Source organism: Daphnia carinata, unplaced genomic scaffold (assembly GCF_022539665.2).
Source record: "Daphnia carinata strain CSIRO-1 unplaced genomic scaffold, CSIRO_AGI_Dcar_HiC_V3 NW_026453058.1, whole genome shotgun sequence".
Taxonomy (NCBI): Eukaryota; Metazoa; Arthropoda; class Branchiopoda; order Diplostraca; family Daphniidae; genus Daphnia; species Daphnia carinata.
In genome coordinates this window covers 3,089-12,816 of record NW_026712519.1, presented here as the reverse complement: position 1 = coordinate 12,816, position 9,728 = coordinate 3,089, and the positions used below count along the sequence as shown (strand labels likewise).

The 9,728-nt window shown below is 34.1% G+C and overlaps 2 long non-coding RNA genes across 6 annotated transcripts; one reads left to right on the top strand and one right to left on the bottom strand.

Moving 5' to 3' along the window:
- Positions 1–516: 516 nt before the first annotated feature.
- Positions 517–2,333, bottom strand: LOC130697793 (uncharacterized). 2 transcript variants are annotated; one of them, XR_009003035.1, is made up of 6 exons: positions 2,215–2,333; positions 1,972–2,156; positions 1,700–1,919; positions 1,436–1,637; positions 914–1,377; positions 517–844 (listed from the first exon to the last, which is right to left on the bottom strand). It is a non-coding gene; the product is annotated as an uncharacterized LOC130697793 (long non-coding RNA). The 2 variants fall into 2 exon arrangements; XR_009003036.1 differs by having other exon boundaries at positions 1,700–1,914.
- A 95-nt stretch (positions 2,334–2,428) lies between these two features.
- On the top strand, positions 2,429–4,587 carry LOC130697791 (uncharacterized). 4 transcript variants are annotated; one of them, XR_009003032.2, is made up of 6 exons: positions 2,429–2,646; positions 2,751–2,895; positions 2,958–3,412; positions 3,482–3,684; positions 3,743–4,207; positions 4,277–4,587. It is a non-coding gene; the product is annotated as an uncharacterized LOC130697791 (long non-coding RNA). The 4 variants fall into 4 exon arrangements; XR_009422023.1 differs by having other exon boundaries at positions 2,430–2,895; positions 2,958–3,142; positions 3,195–3,412; XR_009422024.1 differs by having other exon boundaries at positions 2,431–2,895; positions 2,958–3,142; positions 3,200–3,412.
- The last annotated feature ends 5,141 nt before the right edge of the window (positions 4,588–9,728 follow it).

The following is a 9,728-nucleotide window of genomic DNA, read 5'->3' as shown; positions in this document are numbered from 1 at the left end:
TTGCTTACTTTGAATCGGCAATCATAACCTACTGCTATAACTATGCCAGCTAGGCGGTGACTGCTGACTGGGATTGGAGCGCTTTTCACCCAAGCAATAAATATTTCGAGCAAAACAGGAATATTTGATTTGCCTAGGAACGTCTATGAGTAAAACTTAAATAGTTAATGCATTGCTTTTGTTACAGAGCAACCTTTTGTTAAAGAATAACGTCACCTTTAGTACGAGAGAACCATCTACGTCTCTGGTAAGAACGCGCGCTTTTCCAGCAATTATAAATGATTTTTTACGTTCTTCGTGTCTTGTTTTCCCTTATGCACATTTTCTAGCATCTATTGGTTACCTTATTACACACACATACTACAGTGAAATATAAGGAAGCTTTGCACTTGACGTTAACAAAGCTACTAACAATTACAAATCCATTGTAATTATTTTATACCATGAAGAACTTTTTTATGGGAGTCTGTTATTAGTGAAGACACTAAACCTTTTAAAATGAATCTTAGGTTTTGTTTCTTTAAATTTTCCACGGTCATGGAAAGCATGCTAGTGTATTGTTAAAAAAACTATCACGACATGGCTTGCACATGAAAGAACACGAGTTTAGCTCGTCCATGAGACAGTATCATTATTTCATACGATAAATTTGCCTGTTTTTCTTTGGTTTATTCACTTAATGTTCTTTCTTTTCAGTTTAATTTTTCTTAATGTTGGTTTGTCTTTTTTTCTGTAGTTATTTTTTTCTCTTTTCCTTTTCTTCGTTTCGTTCAGCGCAATTTATGTTACTTTCTGATTTGATCTTGTTCATTGATTTGGCAAGCAATTCCACATAGTCTTTTACCTATTGCAATACAGAAAGGTTAAAAGTTTTGAAGATCTTACAAATATTTTTGTCAAATTGAAAGTTTACCTGAAAACCTTCAGCTATTTGCAGAGCACCATTTTATGCCTGTTTCTCTTCAATACTTCTTGCATTTGAACTTCAGCTTGGCCTACCAAGATTTTCATTTTTGGTTTAAGTTTTATTTTCTTTCATTTTAATCGTTGCCACTTCTGGATCTGAAGTGGTCTTTTTCAGAATGGGTGAGGAATTAGATAGTTCTCCAAAATCGCATTTGCTGGAAACTAGGCAGCCTTCACTGTTAAAAATTGGTGTTGGCAGTGTACTTGCTAGTCTTGGTTTAGGAATTTCTGTTTTAACAAACTCTGAAAGACCAGAGGTTGATGACACAGAAGCTGCCTTGGTGGCTCAAGCATGTTTGGCAACTCAGGACCTTTTCTTCTTACTTTTCCTTTTTAATTTCTTGTTCATTCCCTCTAACTTCCGTTTAAGTTTGATTTTCGTTGTCCTATCAGACAATTCCAGCTTTTTCCCTGAAAATCAATGGAATAAACTGGCTGGTCTTCCTTAAATGTAAATGTTAACACATACCTGTTAAGTGTGAGGTGTTCATTCGGTTTATGTTCTTTCTTTTCAGTTTTCTTTTTCTTAATGTTTGCTTTTCTCGTTTTCTCTTGTTATTCCTTTCTCTTTTCCTATTCTTCGATGCGTTCAGCCAACTTCTTTTACAATTTGATTTGATTTCATCTTGTTTCTTAATAGATTTAGCAAGCAATTCCACATGGTTTTTTACCTATTGCAATACAGAAAGGTTAAAATTATTTAAAATCTTACATTGTCAAATTGAAAGTTTACCTGAAAACCTTCAGCTCTTTGCAGAGCACCTTTTCACGCCTGTTTCTCTTCAATACTTCTCGCATTCAACTTCAGTTTGCCCATCCAAGATTTTCACTTTGGCTTTGTTTTTTTTTTTTTTTTCGTTGCCACTTTTGAATCTAAAGTGGTCTTGTTCAGAATGGGTGAGGGATAAGATAGTTCTCCAAAATCAAATTTGTTGAATACTAGGCAGCCTTCACTGTTGAAAATTTGTGTTAGCAGTGTACTTGTTGGTCTTGGTTCAGGAATACCTGTTTTGACAAACTCTGTCGGATCAGAGGTTGATGACACTGATGCTGTCTCGGTGGCTTGTGCAAGTTTAGCAATTCAGGACCACTTCTTGTTATTTTTCTTTTTTAATTTCTTCTTCTTCTATTTTTCTAATTTCTTTTAAGTTTGGTTTTCATTGTCCTATTAGACAAATCCAGCCTTTTCCCTGAAAATAGATGGAATAAGCTGGCCAGTCTTCCTTAAACGTAAAGATTAACACATACCTGTTAAGTGTGAGGTGTTAGCTGCTAGACATTCTTCTTGTTCAACACCAACATTATCATGTCTCTCAACAATCACTCAGTTATCTCAACAAATCTAGCGTCAGGACGCCACAAACAATGGCGGACGGTGGAAAGCTGTTATTAAAACTTTTAGCTAAAGCTTTATTAAATTCAACAAAATTTAGTTCCTTTGTTATTGTTCTATTATTATAATTCATTATTATTGTTATACAAAGGAACTAAATTTTGTTAAATTTGTAGTAAAAGAATTAAAAATTTTTAAAATTTTATGTTAAAAACCGTCCGCCATTGTTTGTGGCGTCCTGACGCTAGATTTGACTTGAAAATGCCGTTCCCTGAAGAAAATAACAATAGACTTGTTTCGGATAGTTTGATCTATGGAGTGATCAGTGATAATGTTGAGAAATCAAGGTATATAATAATAAAGTTTAAAGGTTATAATATGAGAGGCAGTTTTTGTAAATGGAAAAAGAGAAAACAAGAACTTGAAAGTGTCGTCTAAACAAAATTTATAGGAAATGAGGACCCAAAAAATCATGATTTCTAGCTTATTGACCAACATTCCAATTGAAAGTGTATCTACAGTTGACGATCTCAATAGCAATAAGGTTGGTGTTGAACAGGAAGAATGTCTAGCAGCTAACACCTCACACTTAACAGGTATGTGTTAATCTTTACGTTTAAGGAAGACCGTCCGGCCAGCTTATTCCATCTATTTTCAGGGAAAAGGCTGGATTTGTCTGATAGAACAATGAAAACCAAACTTAAAAGGAGTTAGAAAAATTGAAGAAGAAGAAATTAAAAAAGAAAAATAACAAGAAGTGGTCCTGAATTGCCCAACTTGCACAAGCCACCGAGGCAGCATCAGTGTCATCAACCTCTGATCCGACAGAGTTTGTCAAAACAGGTATTCCTGAACCAAGACCAACAAGTACACCGCTAACACCAATTTTCAAGAGCGAAGGCTGCCTAGTATTCAGCAAATTTGATTTAGGAGAACTATCTAATCCCTCACCCATTCTGAACAAGAACACTTTAGATTGAAAAGTAGCAACGATAAAAAAAAACTCAAAGCCAAAGTGAAAATCTTGGATGGCCAAGCTGAAGTTGGAATGTGAGAAGTATTGAAGAGAAACAGGCATGAAAAGGTGCTTTGCAAAGAGCTGAAGGTTTTCAGGTAACCTTTCAATTTGACATACATATTTGTAAGATCTTAAATAATTTTAACCTTTCTGTATTGCAATAGGTAAAAAACAATGTGGAATGGCTTGCTAAATCTATTATGAAACAAGATGAAATCAAATCAGATAGTAAAAAGAAGTTGGCTGAACGCATCGAAGAATAGGAAAAGAGAAAGGAATAACAACAGAAAACGAGAAAAGCCAACATTAAGAAAAAGAAAACTGAGAAGAAAGAACATAAACTGAATGAACGCCTCACACTTAACAGGTATGTGTTAACATTTACATTTAAGGAAGACCGGCCAGTTTATTCCATTGATTTTCAGAGGAAAAGCTGGAATTGTCTGATAAGACAACGAAAATCCAATTTAAACGGAAGTTAGAGGGAATGAAGAAGAAATTAAAAAGAAAAAGTAAGAAGAAGAGGTCCTGAATTGCCAAACATGCTCGAGCCACCAAGGCAGTATCTGTGTCATCAACCTCTGGTCTTTCAGAGTTTGTTCAAACAGAAATTCCTGACCCAAGACTAGCAAGTACACTGGCAACACCAATTTTTAACAGTGAAGGCTGCCTAGTTTCCAGCAAATTTGATTTTGGAGAACTATCTAATTCCTCACCCATTCTGAAAAAGACCACTTTATATCCAGAAGTGGCAACGATTAAAATGAAAGAAAATAAAACTTAAACCAAAAATGAATATCTTGGTAGGCCAAGCTGAAGCTGAGAATGCAAGAAGCATTGAAGAGAAACAGGCATGCAATGGTGCTCTGCAAATAGCTGAAGGTTTTCAGGTAAACTTTCAATTTGACAAAAATATTTGTAAGATCTTCAAAACTTTTAACCTTTCTGTATTGCAATAGGTAAAAGACTATGTGGAATTGCTTGCCAAATCAATTAATGAACGAGATCAAATCAGAAAGTAACATAAATTCCGCTGAACGAATCGAAGAAAAGGAAAAGAGAAAGGAATAACAACAGAAAAAGAGAAAAGCCAACATTAAGAAAAATAAAACTGAAAAGAAAGAACATAAAGTGAATAAACTAAAGAAAAAGGCAAATTTACCGTATTAAAGACTGATACTGACTCATGGATGAGCTAAACTCTTGTTCTTTCATGTGCAGCCATGTCGTGATAGTTTTATAGAAAAATACACTGGCATGCCTTCCATGATCGTGGAAAATTTGAAGCAAAAATATCTTAGATTCATTTAAAAAGGTTTAGTGTCTTCACTAATAACAGACTCTCATTTTAAAAAAAAGTCCGTCATGGTAGAAAATTGATTTGTCATTATTAGTAGCTTTGTTAACGTAAAGTGTAAAGCTTCCAAATATCACAATGTATTATGTGATGTGTAATTAGGTAATCAATAGCTGCTTGAAAATGTGCAAAAGGTGAAAACAGGACACGAAGAACGAACAGAATCATTTATAGCAGTAGGTTATGATTTTAATGTATTTATTGGGCTCTTTGTAATTGTTAAAAGAATTGAAAATGTATAAGGAATAAATGGTATTAGAATCAATATTGAATTACATAATCTTTGTTTTGGTCCTTGCCTCAGACGATAATTTAAGTTTGTAATATTATTCCTATAAACATTATTTATCAAATGTTAATGATAATAAACTGGTCTTCGTGGTAACATATATTTTTGTTCCCAGCAACCACAAAAGCCCCGCGGAACTCATCCAGTTTCCGTATTCCCAACGAATCAGTGGTCTTTACCTATGGCATAAGTATCGACAAAAAGAAGCTATATGGGAGATGGACTGGGGGTTGGGGGAATAATGAAAGAGGGTGGACAGAACAAGGCTAAGTGCGAAAAACATTTATTTTTTGTATTACATTTAAAAAAGCGATGGTAGTTCAATAAACAAAAATTGTGAAAAATGAACTTTATTAAAAGGGATATTAGCAATATATAAATACTAATATAATCCGAAATTAGATTGCAACCGAATAAATAATCAAAGATTAACTAGCGTACAAACGCTAACATTGTTTGATCTCTGCAAACCTTAAAGAAAATCACGGTTTCAGCAACCTTTGTACACTCCAAATTCCACGGAATAGGAGGTGGGAAATACAATTTTCGAAACAAACATGAAGTTTGTAAGAAAATGGAAATTGAGCGGAGAAAAAGGCCCAGTCCAATGGAGAAAAAGGCCGACTTTTGAATTTGGAAAAAAGTGGGCCTTTTTCGTATGGGCCTTTTTCGTCTGGGCCTTTTTCGCGGGCCTTTTTCGTCTGGGCCTTTTTCGTCTGGGCCTTTTTCTCCGACCTCCGAATTTTACACACATAGTTCACTACAATTACAAGTATATTTGATTTAAATAGTTAAGGATATTGGACTGGTAACCATCGCGTTTGGCGAACAACCAATGTAAAAACTCAACCACCAGCTGGCGTTTAGAAAACATGATAAACCTTGGTTCTTCGAACATTCGGTATTTGGCTATGCTTTTTACTTTGAATCGGCAACCTGTTTTTGACGAATTTTATTAATTTTTACGATTTCAATGCGAAAATGACTGTGTTTAATGAAATCATTAGAATTTTACACACATAGTTCACTACAATTACAAGTATATTTGATTTAAATAGTTAAGGATATTGGACTGGTAACCATCGCGTTTGGCGAACAACCAATGTAAAAACTCAACCACCAGCTGGCGTTTAGAAAACATGTTAAACCTTGGTTCTTCGAACATTCGGTATTTGGCTATGCTTGCTTACTTTGAATCGGCAACCTGTTTTTGACGAATTTTATTAATTTTTACGATTTCAATGCGAAAATGACTGTGTTTAATGAAATCATTAGAATTTTACACACATAGTTCACTACAATTACAAGTACATTTGATTTAAATAGTTAAGGATATTGGACTGGTAACCATCGCGTTTGGCGAACAACCAATGTAAAAACTCACCACCAGCTGGCGTTTAGTAAAACATGATAAACCTTGGTTCTTCGAACATTCGGTATTTGGCTATGCTTTTTAACTTTGAATCGGCAACCTGTTTTTGACGAATTTTATTAATTTTTACGATTTCAATGCGAAAATGACTGTGTTTAATGAAATCATTAGAATTTTTCACACATAGTTCACTACAATTACAAGTACATTTGATTTAAATAGTTAAGGATATTGGACTGGTAACCATCGCGTTTGGCGAACAACCAATGTAAAAACTCACCACCAGCTGGCGTTTAGTAAAACATGATAAACCTTGGTTCTTCGAACATTCGGTATTTGGCTATGCTTTTTAACTTTGAATCGGCAACCTGTTTTTGACGAATTTTATTAATTTTTACGATTTCAATGCGAAAATGACTGTGTTTAATGAAATCATTAGAATTTTACACACATAGTTCACTACAATTACAAGTACATTTGATTTAAATAGTTAAGGATATTGGACTGGTAACCATCGCGTTTGGCGAACAACCAATGTAAAAACTCACCACCAGCTGGCGTTTAGTAAAACATGATAAACCTTGGTTCTTCGAACATTCGGTATTTGGCTATGCTTTTTAACTTTGAATCGGCAACCTGTTTTTGACGAATTTTATTAATTTTTACGATTAAAAACTCACCACCAGCTGGCGTTTAGTAAAACATGATAAACCTTGGTTCTTCGAACATTCGCTATTTGGCTTTTAACTTTGAATCGGCAACCTGTTTTTGACGAATTTTATTAATTTTTACGATTTCAATGCGAAAATGACTGTGTTTAATGAAATCATTAGAATTTTACACACATAGTTCACTACAATTACAAGTACATTTGATTTAAATAGTTAAGGATATTGGACTGGTAACCATCGCGTTTGGCGAACAACCAATGTAAAAACTCACCACCAGCTGGCGTTTAGTAAAACATGATAAACCTTGGTTCTTCGAACATTCGGCATTTGGCTATGCTTTTTAACTTTGAATCGGCAACCTGTTTTTGACGAATTTTATTAATTTTTACGATTTCAATGCGAAAATGACTGTGTTTAATGAAATCATTAGAATTTTACACACATAGTTCACTACAATTACAAGTACATTTGATTTAAATAGTTAAGGATATTGGACTGGTAACCATCGCGTTTGGCGAACAACCAATGTAAAAACTCACCACCAGCTGGCGTTTAGTAAAACATGATAAACCTTGGTTCTTCGAACATTCGGTATTTGGCTATGCTTTTTAACTTTGAATCGGCAACCTGTTTTTGACGAATTTTATTAATTTTTACGATTTCAATGCGAAAATGACTGTGTTTAATGAAATCATTAGAATTTTACACACATAGTTCACTACAATTACAAGTACATTTGATTTAAATAGTTAAGGATATTGGACTGGTAACCATCGCGTTTGGCGAACAACCAATGTAAAAACTCAACCACCAGCTGGCGTTTAGTAAAACATGATAAACCTTGGTTCTTCGAACATTCGGTATTTGGCTATGCTTTTTAACTTTGAATCGGCAACCTGTTTTTGACGAATTTTATTAATTTTTACGATTTCAATGCGAAAATGACTGTGTTTAATGAAATCATTAGAATTTTACACACATAGTTCACTACAATTACAAGTACATTTGATTTAAATAGTTAAGGATATTGGACTGGTAACCATCGCGTTTGGCGAACAACCAATGTAAAAACTCACCACCAGCTGGCGTTTAGTAAAACATGATAAACCTTGGTTCTTCGAACATTCGGTATTTGGCTATGCTTTTTAACTTTGAATCGGCAACCTGTTTTTGACGAATTTTATTAATTTTTACGATTTCAATGCGAAAATGACTGTGTTTAATGAAATCATTAGAATTTTACACACATAGTTCACTACAATTACAAGTACATTTGATTTAAATAGTTAAGGATATTGGACTGGTAACCATCGCGTTTGGCGAACAACCAATGTAAAAACTCACCACCAGCTGGCGTTTAGTAAAACATGATAAACCTTGGTTCTTCGAACATTCGTTATTTGGCTATGCTTTTTAACTTTGAATCGGCAACCTGTTTTTGACGAATTTTATTAATTTTTACGATTTCAATGCGAAAATGACTGTGTTTAATGAAATCATTAGAATTTTACACACATAGTTCACTACAATTACAAGTACATTTGATTTAAATAGTTAAGGATATTGGACTGGTAACCATCGCGTTTGGCGAACAACCAATGTAAAAACTCACCACCAGCTGGCGTTTAGTAAAACATGATAAACCTTGGTTCTTCGAACATTCGTTATTTGGCTATGCTTTTTAACTTTGAATCGGCAACCTGTTTTTGACGAATTTTATTAATTTTTACGATTTCAATGCGAAAATGACTGTGTTTAATGAAATCATTAGAATTTTACACACATAGTTCACTACAATTACAAGTACATTTGATTTAAATAGTTAAGGATATTGGACTGGTAACCATCGCGTTTGGCGAACAACCAATGTAAAAACTCACCACCAGCTGGCGTTTAGTAAAACATGATAAACCTTGGTTCTTCGAACATTCGGTATTTGGCTATGCTTTTTAACTTTGAATCGGCAACCTGTTTTTGACGAATTTTATTAATTTTTACGATTTCAATGCGAAAATGACTGTGTTTAATGAAATCATTAGAATTTTACACACATAGTTCACTACAATTACAAGTACATTTGATTTAAATAGTTAAGGATATTGGACTGGTAACCATCGCGTTTGGCGAACAACCAATGTAAAAACTCACCACCAGCTGGCGTTTAGTAAAACATGATAAACCTTGGTTCTTCGAATATTCGGTATTTGGCTATGCTTTTTAACTTTGAATCGGCAACCTGTTTTTGACGAATTTTATTAATTTTTACGATTTCAATGCGAAAATGACTGTGTTTAATGAAATCATTAGAATTTTACACACATAGTTCACTACAATTACAAGTACATTTGATTTAAATAGTTAAGGATATTGGACTGGTAACCATCGCGTTTGGCGAACAACCAATGTAAAAACTCACCACCAGCTGGCGTTTAGTAAAACATGATAAACCTTGGTTCTTCGAACATTCGGTATTTGGCTATGCTTTTTAACTTTGAATCGGCAACCTGTTTTTGACGAATTTTATTAATTTTTACGATTTCAATGCGAAAATGACTGTGTTTAATGAAATCATTAGAATTTTATACACATAGTTCACTACAATTACAAGTACATTTGATTTAAATAGTTAAGGATATTGGACTGGTAACCATCGCGTTTGGCGAACAACCAATGTAAAAACTCACCACCAGCTGGCGTTTAGTAAAACATGATAAACCTTGGT